This window comes from Otolemur garnettii, unplaced genomic scaffold (genome assembly GCF_000181295.1).
Source record: "Otolemur garnettii isolate 467f Iridium unplaced genomic scaffold, OtoGar3 scaffold00077, whole genome shotgun sequence".
Lineage (NCBI taxonomy): Eukaryota > Metazoa > Chordata > Mammalia > Primates > Galagidae > Otolemur > Otolemur garnettii.
In genome coordinates this window covers 4950234-4963691 of record NW_003852472.1, presented here as the reverse complement: position 1 = coordinate 4963691, position 13458 = coordinate 4950234, and the positions used below count along the sequence as shown (strand labels likewise).

Below are 13458 nucleotides of genomic sequence, written 5' to 3'. Positions count from 1 at the left end.
TATTATAAAGCTTAAAAAAAAAGAGCTTGGTTCTGGAATTACATGATCTGACTCTGAATCCTGGCTCTGACCCATACTTAAGAGCAACTCAGTGACTTAACCTCATTGTGCTTGGGTTTTCTCATCTATGATATTGGGATAGTATCAATACTCACCTCATAGATTTGTGGGAGGCATATTTCTCAGACAAGTACCTGGTGTCAATAACAGTTAGCTCCCATTATTATTAGGTTTCTAGCTGAGTGCTTTCATAATGCTATGAAAAGAGAGACAGCAGGCAGGCAGAGGAAGATTTCTGTGTAAACGGGGAGGGTAGGCAGGCAGGCCAATACTTGAGCTCATAGGTTTTTTTTGTTTGTTTTTATTTTTGTGGTTCACCTAAGAAAAGCAACAGAATGTACTTGGTGGGTAGTAAGAAAGAGTGGAGTCAAGACTGGTCAAGTTCGTTGACGTGTGCTAGTGTGGTTGTGGGAAGCAGAATCCTAAGCTAGCCCCAAGATTCTCACCTTCTGGTGCATAATTCCCCCTCATCCCTTGAGTGTGGGTGGGACTTGAGAGTGTTTTAAATATTGCTCCCAAGATCATGTTACTTTACATGGTGAAAGACATTTTGCAGATGTAATTCAGACTCCTATTCAGGAAATAAGAAGGGAGATTACCTGACCTCATCTGCTGAGTCCACGACACCAGTAGTCCTGACCTTTTTGGCATTAGGGATGGGTTTCACGGAAGACAGTTTTTCCACTGTGGGTCTAGGGGAGGGATGTGACAAGAGGCGGAGCTCAGGTAGTGATGTGAGCGATGAGGAGTGGCTGTAAATACAGATAAAACTTTGCTTGCTTGCCTGCTGTTCACTTTCTGCTGTGCTGCTGGGCTCCTAACAGGCCATGGACCAGAACCTTTTTGGCACCAGGGACCAGTTTCATAGAAGATACTTTTTCCATGGACTGGTGGGAAGGTGGGCAACAGATGGGACACAAGGTGGAGCTCAGGTTGGGATGCTGTGAGGCTTGGATCCTAACAGACTGGTACCAGTCAGCAGCCTAGGGATTGGGAACCACAGCTGTAAAGAATCTGGGCCTTTTCTAAAGTAAGAAGGATTCAACATGTGAGAAGAATTCTGCACAAGGCAGCTTCTCTATTGTTGACTTTGAAGATGAGGAGACCACTTGGCAAGAAATGCAGGTGGCCTCTGGGAGTTAAGAGTGGCTTCTGGCTGACAACTAGTAAGGGAACGAGAGATTAGCCCTACAATTGTAGGGAACTGAATTCAATTAATAACTCAAACAAGCTTGAAAATAGGTTCTTCCCCAGATCTTCTAGAAAGGAACCCAGCCTGGCTGATACCTTGTAAGACCCTGAGCAGAGGACCCACCCATGCTGTGCCCAGACCACTGACACAGAAATCAAGAAGCCATTTTTAGGATGCCAAATTTGTGGTCATTTGTTATACAGTAATAGAAAACTAACAATGCTCTTAATGTACAGAACAAGAATTTGGACTTAGGTGATTGTGTTAGTTTCATGTTGCTGCTGTAACAAATGATCATGAACTTAGAAGCTGCAAATAACACAAATTTCTATTATCGTTATTCACCTCCCCTTCTCTCCTGTCCTCTCCTTCTCCTCTCTTCCTCCCCTCCTCTCTTTTCCTCTCCTTACTTTTGACAAGGCCTCATTCTGTTGCCCTAGCTAGAGTGCTGTGGCATCATCATAGCTCACAGCAACCTCAAACTCCTAGGTCCTAATGATTCTCCTGCCTCAGCCTCCATAGTAGCTGGGACTACAGGTATATGCCACCACACCTGGCTAATTTTTTCTATTTTTTGTAGAGACGGGATCTCTCCCTTGCTTAAGCTGATCTCAAACTCTTGGCCTCAAGCAGTCCTCCCACCTGGGGCTCCCAGAGTAATGGAATTACAGGTGTAAACCACTGGGCCTGGCCAGATTTTATTCTTTATGTCTCCAACCCTGAAGTAGGGTCAAACTTTCCCACTGGCTTGTGAAGTGCAATACTTTTTCATTTGATTTGGTGAATTTGCCTCTCTATGAAGAAGGCAAATGGCAGTAAGTAGGTTTTTGACATGTATTTTGAAAATGCGATAACAATCATATAGTATGGAACCCATATGAGGTCTGACAATTAAGTTTGTAAACTCATATCCTAGAAAAAATGCTGCATACCCTGGCCAAATATTGGAGAGCAAGTTAGGCATTGGGGAGAAGTGGGATTTGGGGATGTGGTAGTTTTGTGAAGGATTTCAACTTTATAGTTGGATTCCCTGATTGGGGAGGTGATGAGGATCAGAGTTATGGTAGAAACAGGCCCTTTGTTCCCTGATAGACCAAGCTGGGTTTTACTAAAAGCCATTTGAAATCATTATTGTTACTGGGCTCACCCCTTTAACCCACTGGGATATCAGATGCATTCATAGAGGACCAAAGCAAATGCTTAAAATGGGAAGATTTTAATCACCTTAAATTCTTTTTTTATCTTTTTTGTTTTGGAGATATGCAACAAAATAGATTAAATCACCAAAGAAAAGAAAATCCTCTTTGATGAATGAGTTAACATGTATGTTCATGAACTGGGGATTACTCTACGAACAACCACTGACAACCACTGGCCGTAAGGAGGTATAGGAAGTAGCAGAATGGTCGATGAGGCTTTTACAACCTACATTTTCCCTCTAAGGCCTTTGCCAGAAATTCTAGGCTGTATATGTAGAGTGGGGAGGTGGAGAGTGAGCACAGGGAAGATCCACTCATTCCCAAGTCTAGAACCACTGTTCTGTGTGATTATATATAAGGTGGGCTTGCTATTTTGGCATAGAATTGTCTAAACCATTCTGTCATTTTTGCTGCATGAAGAGTGAGTCTCAGTTTGCTTGCCAAGTGTAGCAAGTAGTTGCTTGTTGACCTCTCAGGGAGTGCAAGGTGCCAAGTTAAGAGGTTCTTGGCAATGATTCCCACATGAACCCTGGAAAACATTATTTACACTTCAGAGCAGGCAGTTGAGTATTAGGAGCTGACTTCTAAATTTAGAGATGATTCATGTAATTTGGTACGGTATTGTTTCAAGTCATATAAAAAAACACAGCAGGTGGCCCTTCCTGGTAAAACATTGTTTGTGTTCCTTTGGAAGAAGACAGGGCTTTGGAACATGGTGGCTGTTCCATCAGGATGGACAGGGGGAGGACACACAAGTTTACGGAGATGATACAGTTTTGAGGTAACAAAGCCAGCTAAACTTGACTTTTACTTGCACTGTAGTTTTAATTTATTGAGTTCTCTATAGGTTTAGGATGTCTCTGAAGACCCAGATCCCCTTAATCTATGCAACATGAGTCTGTTCATGTATTGCAGGAGAATATTGTTACAATTCATACACATGGAAAAAGGGGGAAGGTCTATATAGCAATGAAAGGGAGTTCATCTGATTTTTCCTTGGCAATGAGGTGGCAAGGGAGGTAGGTGTTGGCCAAAGACAACCTGGGGTCTGCCTTCTTTAAGTTGTCAGATCATTTCTTGTTTTTAGTGGGGTGGGGTGGGTATTTGAATATTTCAGATGTTAGAGGAAGAGCAGAGGAAACATAGTTGAAACTTCATGGCAGGATGAAAGATCTAGAAATGGAACAGCTACGGTTTTGTTTTCATCCCGGGACACGACTGCCTTTAAATTTAATCAAGTTCTGTGTTCCTTTTTAGTGGTGTCTGTAAGGATAGAAACCAGGCATAGCCTCTGTTTTGGAAGCAGTTCTTAATCAAGAGTGCCTTTAAAAATCACCACGTGAGCCTTTCCCAAAGATCCTTACCTTCGTCCTGCCCTTGGAGATTTTGATTCAATATGTTTTGAGTAGGGCCTGGGCGCATTTATTCTGAAGAAACTCTCTAAGCTGAGTGATTCTAATCTTCACCCCTGGTTAAAATCCAAGACCATAAAGGAGCCATCACTGGAGGCAATTTGCTGTAATCTGCGATGCTATCATCCCTCTGAATGATGTAGATGGTTTCGGGAGACGGCCTAGTCTAACCCTCTACTTGAAGAGTAAATTATTTCTACAACATCTCTGCTGTGCAGTTGTCTGGCGTCTGCATGAATATATGTGCTCAAAGGGAATATTGCGTCAGGGAGGAACTCAGTCATTTTTCTGAAAGCGCCACTTGAAAGAAGAAACTGTTCTCTGCATGGATCTGGAAGCTGCTGCATACAACTTATGCCGGCTACGCAACGTGTGGGGCCCAGGGCACAATGAAAACGGGCGGCCCTTTGTTCAAAAATCAAGAATCTCAGGATGGTGACAGCAGAACATTAGACCAATTAATCAAGTTTGGGGTACTTCCCCTGTGCGACTGTGAAGGTTACACAGCCATAGAGCAGGCCTTGTTTCCTGGTTCAATTCTTTTCATGCTCCAGGTGCAATTTCTCCTCTCCTTGTCTTTGAACCTTGTTCACAGAGCACCGCAGATTCATGAAATAACGGGTCACGTTCTTTCCAAGAGGGAGAAGTGGGAACTGGCTGCCAGTGGGCGAGTTGAGCTTGTTAGTTAAAACATAGGCATTGACTGGTGACTGTGATACAATAATTGTATCTCCTGAGAGGGTTGTTTTGAGGATTAAGTTAGCTAATTTGTGTAAAGCACTGAGACTAATGCAATAGCAGAGAGGGAGCTTTCAATCGATGTCAGCTGTTTTCAAACGGGGACCGGTTCCTGTTTTGATCTGTGGTTTGTGATATCTATCACCCTTTTCCTTTTAAATACGGAGCAGGGATAGGAATTGCCCATTTCTGTAACGCTCAACCTTTGTATCTTTTTTTCTCTAAGTCTTTTGAAATCCATGTTTCTAGAATCCAAGGTACACATCTGACTCTGCCCAGCCCACTTTTCCCTGGGGATCAAGGACTCCCACATGATGTAGGCACAAGGTACCAAAGTTCCTCTCCTGAGGGCACCACGGATCAAGGGTGGGAAAATTGGTTCCAGAGGAGCGGTGTCTTTTTTGCCTGTATAGACTTGAATTGTCTGTCAATGAAAGATCATTTTTGTATGTGTTTGTAGGTCTTTACATTCTGATTTTTATTTTCTAAGGTACAAATACGTATAGGGAGAAGACAACTGGATTGGGAATTACTAGTTTAATGCATTCGATGAAAATGTCCGCGATGTGTCAGGGAGTTTCTGAGTTGATGAAATAGTCACAAATGCCCAGAGCACCTACTCTGTGTCATTCTTTTCACGTACGAACTCCTTCCATCTTCAGGGCATCCGTGTGATTCCCATGTTACCGGTGGGAAAACTAAGACAGAAAGAGGCTAAGAAATTTGCCCAAATGGCAGAGCCCTTAAAAGTTAAACCTAGAATTCAAACTCAAGCAGTTTAACCCAAATGTTCATCTCTTACCCGGTGTACTATGACACCCCAGGCATGGAACTATGATGTCTAGACAGAACAGCCCCTGCTTGACCGCACCAGTCATTTCAGAGCATGGGAAGGTCACAGAAATAAACACACAACCTGATAAGCTAATTTCTAATGGATACAGGTAGAGTATCCATTCTCTTAAATGCTTGGGCTCAGAAGTATTTCAGATTTTGAATTTCTCAAATCTTGGAATATTGGGTAATGTGATATCTTGGGGCTAGGAGCCAAGTACAAACAGAACATTTGTTTATCTTTCAAGTACATCTTACACACCTATCATGAAGGTAATTTTACGTATACTATTTTAAATAATTTTGTGCATGAAATAAAGTTTGTGCACTTTCAACAGACAGAAAGCAAAATGTCGCCTTCTCAGCCACCCACGTGGGTGATCTGTAGTTGTTTGGCATCACCAGCACTCTTGATTCTGAATTTATATGGTACCAAGATACAATCATTTTCTTATCCTTATGCTGCAATCTGTCATAGGAGGTGAGGTGTGGAATTTACTTGTGGCACCACATCAATGCTCAAGTATTTCAGATTTTGGATTTTCAGATTCGGTATGCTCACTCTGTAGTGGTAAGACATTTTCTTATGGGGACACACAAGAAAATAAAACACTCTATTCAGGGGTCCTCAAACTTTTTAAACAGGGAACCAGTTCACTGTCCCTCAGACCGTTGGAGGGCTGGACTGTGGGCCTGGGACAAGTTGGCTGCTAAGCAGGACAGGCAGTGGTGGCAAAAACACCCAGTGGGCCAGATAAATGTCCTTGGTGGGCTGCATGTGGCCTGTGGGCCGTAGTTTGAGGACTCCTGCTCTGTATTATAGGATACAGATTGATGGTGCCAGGAGAGTTCAGGTACCAGGTCTAGGAAGGCTCTCCAAGGATGTGACATCTGGATGAGACCCGGGGGCGGGGAGGGGCAGAATATTCTCAGTTGCAGAGAAGACAAACGCAGAGGTCCTAGAAAGGAAGGCTTTATTGTGTTTGGGGAACAGAAGGGATGGCAGGGCTGCTGGAGCGTGCTATCAGAGAAGCATGGGTAGGGGAGATGACACTGGGAGGTGGAGAGGCAGGGTTGGTTAGTCAGGGCACCATGGGCTGTGGCAAGGACTTTGGACTCCATTCTCTCGGAGATGAGACACCACTGAGAATTTGAAGCAGAGATTAATTTCCCCTTGAAACTGCACTCTGAGTTGGGTGTGAAGAGGGAATTACAGAGATCCATGGGTGGAGGCAGGTGGAGCAGTTAGGAGGTGAGCGCAGGCACCCCGGGGAGGATGGCGCTTGGACTATGTAAATGGAAGTGGAAGTGATGAGAAGTGACAGCCTCAGGAAGCAGTTTGGGGCTAAAGCTCGTAATACTGTTAGACTGGCTATAAGACATGAGGCCCCAGGGGAAGCGAGGCCTGACTTCTGGGTTGGCTGGATTCTGGGAGGCTGGTTCTGGGTCTGGCTCCAGCTGTATAACCTTGAGCAGGTCATTTCAACTCTCCAGCCCTCATCACATTGTTCATCAGCGTAGGCATTTGCATTGGTGATCTCTGGAGTGGAATAAATGGTGGCCCCTCGAAAAATGTGTTTATGTCCTGCCAGCTGGACTCTGCGAATGTTGCTTTATTTGGAAGCAGGGTCTTTGCAGATGTGATTTAGTTAAGAATCTTGGGATGAGATCATCCTGGAGTACCCAGGCGGGAACTAGATCCAGTGACAAGTCCTTGTAAGAGGGAGGGAGAGAGAGATTAGAGAAGTGGGGGAGGAGAAGACAGAGGCAGAGACTGGCGTGATGCAGTCCCATGCCAAGGAACGTGCTGGGAACGTGCTGGGAGCCATGGAAGCTGCGGGAGGTAAGAGAAGTTTTCTCCCCTAGAACCTTCAGAGAGAGCACAGTCCTGACTTTTGGCCTCCAGAACTGTAAGGGATCACATTTCTGCTGTCGTTGCCAGGCTATTGGTTCATGGTAATTTGTCGCAACAACCCAAGGAAATTAATACAGTTTCCAAGATCACCTTCAGATGAAACACTCAGGTGTAGTCCAGGCTTCACACCCCATCCCTGTCCTCTCAGCTCCCCTCTGAGCTTACCGGAAGTTTCCCGGAGAGTTACTGAGCAGGATGGCATTGTCTACCTCAAGCACCGTCAGCAGCTGCTTAGCTCCCTGGAGGATTTGTCCAAAGGCCCTGGGGACTGGCCTCTCCTGGGCCTGGGGCAGCCCATAAATGGCAGCATCTGATGCTTCCAGGGCAACCTTTTGCTAAAGAGAAACAAGAGCTTTGGAAGAAAACACCCAGCTTAGATAAATATCACAGGGTAGACTAATTTGGGAAGTGTTCTGCATGGCTGCTCGTGACTATACTAGTGCAGTTTGCTCACAGAGGAAACCGGCTCATTACTGCACGGCTCATGGGCTCTTCTCCCTTCCCTGTCTGACCTCGGTGGTGTTCTGAGAACACCTCCTGAACAGAAGATTCGTCCTCAAGCCCTGCTTCTGTGAATCCCTGCTTCAGAACCCTTTTTGAAGGAGTGGATCCGAGCAAAGACACAGATCTATATTTAACCACTTTAATTAAAGTACATGGTCATGAACACGCATTTTGTTACGTTAGCATACTTACTATGCGTTAATAGAGAAGAAAGACCGTTCTCTTCTTTCGCCCTTGGAGGGTGCACATCTCATCAAGGGAATACCGTTATCCATTTCCAGTTCCGGGAGAGTGGCCCAGAGCAAAGGTAGATTATCCAAAACTGTTTTGGCAGAAACGTTGACACTTAGGGCCAGAATGCAAGTAATGGAAACTCTGAGACTTAAAATAACCTAAGTTCCATCTGATAATAGAAGTTTCAGAGTCCCCACCTAATTAATTTATGAAGCTTGTTGTGATGATTCAGCTTTAAATATAAACTTAGAGAACTGAGACCCTCTGGAGACATTTGCAGAGCCCCCGACTTGGGCTCTCATACTTTGTATCCTATTAAAGGTGAAACCACATGTGGCCTTGGGAGAAAGCTTCCCCCCACCCTGTAGATGAGAATAGGAAAGTGCTGATAACAAATGGTATGAATTAGTTTTTAAGGAGAGATTTAGTGATAGCTGGTTTTGGACCTGAATGAATTTCAGAAAACATTTTGTGATTTATTAACAAAAACTATACCTTTCCAGTTGAGAAAATAGAGTTCTCCTATTTATCCGTAGCTTTTGCCTAGTTTTTTCTTTAATTTTTTTTATTTTCCTGCGTGTTACTAAATGGCTTATGCACTATACATAGAAAAGTACTAACCAGAATGGTTTTACATAGGGAGAAAACTTGCCTCCTGCCCAAGGAACTGTCTGACTTGAAGTGTGAAATCACTGATTCTAGCATTTCAGGTCTCTGAGTCACTGCTGAGCCCGGGTCTTTGCAGCAGTCCTCACCTGCTTTCAAATATTATAGCGCGAAAAATATATTCGGGGATATTTGCAGTGGCAAAAGCTGGGTTTTGATCTTGGAGACTGTGAGACCTTAAGCAAGTTACATGCCTCTCAGCACTTGGTAGCAAGAAACTGGTGAGAAGAGGATAACTCCCCTTCCTACTTACAGATGCACAAATTTAGTAAAGTAACAGAGGTGCGAGATGGTGTCGGAACAACAGAGCGCTGAATCCAGCTGTATCCATGTCGGAGATTAACCTCAATATTTTGTTTTCATTTGGAGGCTTTTTTTTTCTTGCTCCTGCTGCTAGTGTTGTAAGTTCAGAGTGGCTGGAAGGGAACCGATTCTCTGGGATGTCTCCACAAGCAGAAGTTTCTGCCCTCTACTTCTCATTGCACTGTCTGAAAAACAAACAAACAAACAAACAGACCTTTTATTTAACTTCTCAGGCATTTTAAGGGCAGAATGAAATGCATGCTAAATAAACATTCACTCTGCTGTTTGAGAATTACGAACGTGGTTCCGATGGGGCCAGCAGCTGGCCTCTTGTTAGGTGTAAAAATAAATGTCTTGGGCTGAGGCTGAGTGGAGTGGAAAGTGATTCTGTAGTGTTCATTAGACTGACTGGCCTGGATACTCAAGTTCAAGGGGCATGGCTGACAGAAATGTCCCTCCAATTCCCTCTCACTTCCACCAGGTGCTCCTGTGTCCTTCAGCCCTTTCTGCTCAGAAGAGTCCCTTGCCCTGATGCTGGTGTCTCGGCCCATATGTTGCCTCCCTCTTTCTTCTCTACGTTCCTCTCAGATAACCAGGATTTGATCACCATACTTTAGTGGAAGGTGGAAATATGGCAGGTCCTCAAAAGTCTTAGTGTTTAATGAAGATTGCCATTCAGGCTGGACAAAGTGACTCTCTAGTATACTTTCAGAGTAGCCTTGGAGAAGGTTTTTTGGTGATTTGTTTTTATGGCGAGGAAGACTGGAAGTGTATCATGGGGGGTCGTGGGAGGTGAGGGGGCTCTCTTGCAGCTGCTCTGATTGGAATCTGTGTATTATTTCCCATCAAATCTTTGCTGAAATCACTCTCCTAACAGAACTTCTTCAGTCACTGGTTCTTTCATGGACAAATCAAATCCGCCACCAAAGAGGACTGCTGGTTACCTTGCCAGATGTGTCTTGGGCTACATAGATCATATAACTCATAGGACCTAAAAACTGTTTTATGGCCTGGCCCGAATCTTTGCCATGAACTCTCCATGTGACCTGCTGGCAGTTTTGTAGCTCCGGTAGTGGGGACGTGAGTAGGGAACAGTGGTCTTGGGCTCAACAGGGTGAGTGGGTGTTCATCTACGGATGCGTACCTGCGGGGAGAGGACCGTGCTGACTTGTCCTGGGTGAGATTCAAGGCAGGAAGACCCCTGCCAGAGCTGAATGGCAGCTCAGGAAGGCAGATGTCAAGAAAGTTTAAGAAACGTCAATGAGAATTAATGACTGGAAGTTTGGATAGTGGTTTTTTTGTTGGAGGTGCTGTGACTAAACGTGCCATAGGGTACAAATCCTGAAATTCCTCCTGTGACAGGTTCTTTACATCCATTATCCATTTTCTTTTTGGAATGATGCTGAGAACAGGCATGTTTGCCCAGCATTTTATGATGAGGAGACTAGGGCTAAGAAGCTATTGACTTCAAAACCTGTGCCTTTTAAGTTGCATCAGTTTAATTTCTGGCATGGTAGTGTCTGCAGGTGAGCTGTGTCGAGGAGAAGCTCCACTGTTATAGCTGAGCCCTTCTGACCTTGAGTCCAGCCCATGAGGCCTCTGCATCCTGGCCACCTCTCTCCCAGGACACAGTCAGTGTGGCTGCCCTTCCTGGTGCTCTCCAGTGCTACTGTTCTCCCTGTCCAGCCTAAGCCATGCCCATCTGGGGCCAGCAAGCCCTCAACTTAGGTTCAAAGAGCTTAGGGACAGTTTTATTTGTATCAGCACTGCATGCTTGTTAAAAGTACACGCTTTGTAATTTGGGAAGACCCCAGTTCAAATCCTGCCTCTGCCACTGCAGGCTGTGTGACCTTAGGCAAATTACTGAACCTCTCTGAGCCTCGGATGGTTTTTTAAAATGTTCAAATAGTGTTGACATCAGAATATACCTCATAGCATTGCTGTGAGGATTAAATAAAACTAATGTACATGAAATACTTAGTATAGCACCTAGAACTTAGAAAATACTCAACTGAAAGTTAACCTTATTGTCATTATCAATGATCTGGACACAGGTATGGAATATTAGAAAACTGGCGACAAACATTGAATGTTTAAGAGAAGGGTGGACAGGATGAAGAGGATCCGAAGCCTGTTGCATGGAACATTGGGGGAGATTTAGAAGAAATGATTTCAGTGAGATTTAAACGTGGTCTTCAAAATCTGACTTTTTCTTGTGGTTGCCCAGGACAGGATCAGAACTGTGGGAAGAAAATAGAGAAAGGTTTCAGCTATGGAATGTTTTGAAAGATAATAGTTAACTTTCTAGCATGAAGAGTACACTGATGCCCAGCACCTGGGGCTTTCTCAGGGGGTTCGTGGGTAATGGGGACAAAGCTCCTGGCATGGTGCCTGGCATACCGCTCAGAGGAGGCAGCTGGGCAATAATTATTACAGGTACTGTGCTTTACAGTTTATAAAATAGTGTCACATCCTAAAGTGACGTGCTGGGCCACCCATGGAGGAGGTGCTGAGGTGTTGTGAGGTGGCAGGTTCAGGGATACAGGAGGGGCCGTGGGGCGCAGGAGCAGCCCCAGGAGAAAAGTATTGGTGTCTGTGGTGGTTTTCATTTCTCCCTTGGCATAGCCACGTGAGAGGACCTTTGCTCTCAGAGAGCATGGCTGGCGTCCTGGATGTTAGGAAACAAGGGCTCCGTGTGGTTCCTCCCCGGGGAGGACGGGAGGTGCCACGCTGTGGCTGGTGTTGCCCCTACTGGCCTCGCTCAATAAACCACTGGAGTTTTTCTTGGTTCTCTGTTAATACGGTTTTGAAAGGAGATGACGAAGAATGCTTGGAAGGTTAGGGGACATGTGTTATTTGCTTTGCTAATAAGGTTGGTGTATTCTGGGTCCTGGTTCACCCTGAAATAATAGGAGAGAGATTAAAATTGATTTCTAACCACACACCGTGAGGGAACATGTCTGGACCGCCTTTTGGGATCTGATCTCTCCTCCCACTTCTTCAGAGAGGTCAGATGACTTTTGAAAAGATGTCAACATGTTGACTTGATAGGAAGGGATCTTGCTAGGGGGGCTTTCTGGGTGGCAAAGGGTACCTAATAGTAAGAATTGCTGAAAAGTGGCTTTTGGAAGTTGAGACCCCCAGGAGGGCTTGGAGGCTTCCATTAGGAATGGCTTTTCTTTTGTGGAAGGTATATTCTCAATAATCACCTCTGGGGAACCAGCATGCACTAGGACTTCCTCATGGAAATTGGTTTGTACAATCACTGGGAGAGAGCTGGGAGCTGCCTTGGCTCTGGCCACATTTCCAAACAAGTGTCCAAGTTGGCAATTGGCCCCTTCCTACTCCAGGGTGTAGGGAGAGGCTGACATGGAATGAAATGTGGAGTTTTATTCCTCTGAAACGATAGTGTTCTTGTAAAAGAGTTTGTAACCCCCTAAAATTTCATCCAGCCGTAGGAAAAAATAACCCTGGGAGAAGGCAGCTTGCAGGGAAATGTAGGAAATTTCTTTCTGAGTCCACCTTATAAACTGTAACACTTTCAATAAAGTGTTCCAGTGTCTGATGACGATAATGATGGTGCCTATTTAAAAGACAGGGAAGGCTCGGCACCCATAGCTCAGTGGTTGGGGCACCAGCCACATACACTGGGGTTGGCAAGTTTGAACCCAGCCTCAGCTTGCTAAACAATAATAACAACAACAACAACATAGCCAGGCATTTTGGTGGGTGCCTATAGTCCCAGGTACTTCGGAGGCTGAGACAAGAGAATCACTTAAGCCTAAGAGTTTGAGGTTATTGTGAGCTGTGATTTCACAGCACCCTACCCAGAGTGACATAATGAGACTCGGTCTCCAAAAAAAAAAAAAGAAAAGAAAAATTAAATAAAAAAGACAAGGAAGCCACAGGGCAAGGAGGTAAAGAGATCCCCACGCCTGTGTTCTTCTGCCATGCAGACAGCTTGGAGGTTGCCGGTCAGTTAGTCCCATCATTTAGTGCATATTTCTGTACATTGGCTTTGTCCAGAGCACTGGGGCAGGCACTGGATCTCCTTGGAGGGATTACCATGGAGATAAGCCCCACCCAGGTGGAAAGTCAGCTCTGCCATTTGCTGAGTGGTTATCACTGGACTGGTACTTTCATCATCCCCTGTTTTCACAAACCCATAAGAAGCAGAAATTATGACCTGTTTATTATAAATAAAATCTGATTCTTGCAGATAAAGAATGTGAGGCCAAGAGAGATTGAATTTGACTGCTCATGACATGGCTTCTGTTGTAGCAAGAAAGTGAATCCACACCTTTTAATTATGAAATGTATAGTCTTTTTCTCTCCTCCTTACGGCCTCTCTCGATAAAGCTCTGGGGTTTTTTCTAGTTCTCTGTTAATCTGGTTTTGAAG

General features: G+C 44.7%; 1 pseudogene; it reads left to right on the top strand.

Annotated features, from left to right (window-relative positions):
• Positions 1-7664, top strand: part of LOC100940734 — a 9669-nt pseudogene extending 2005 nt beyond the window's left edge.
• Positions 7665-13458: the final 5794 nt, after the last annotated feature.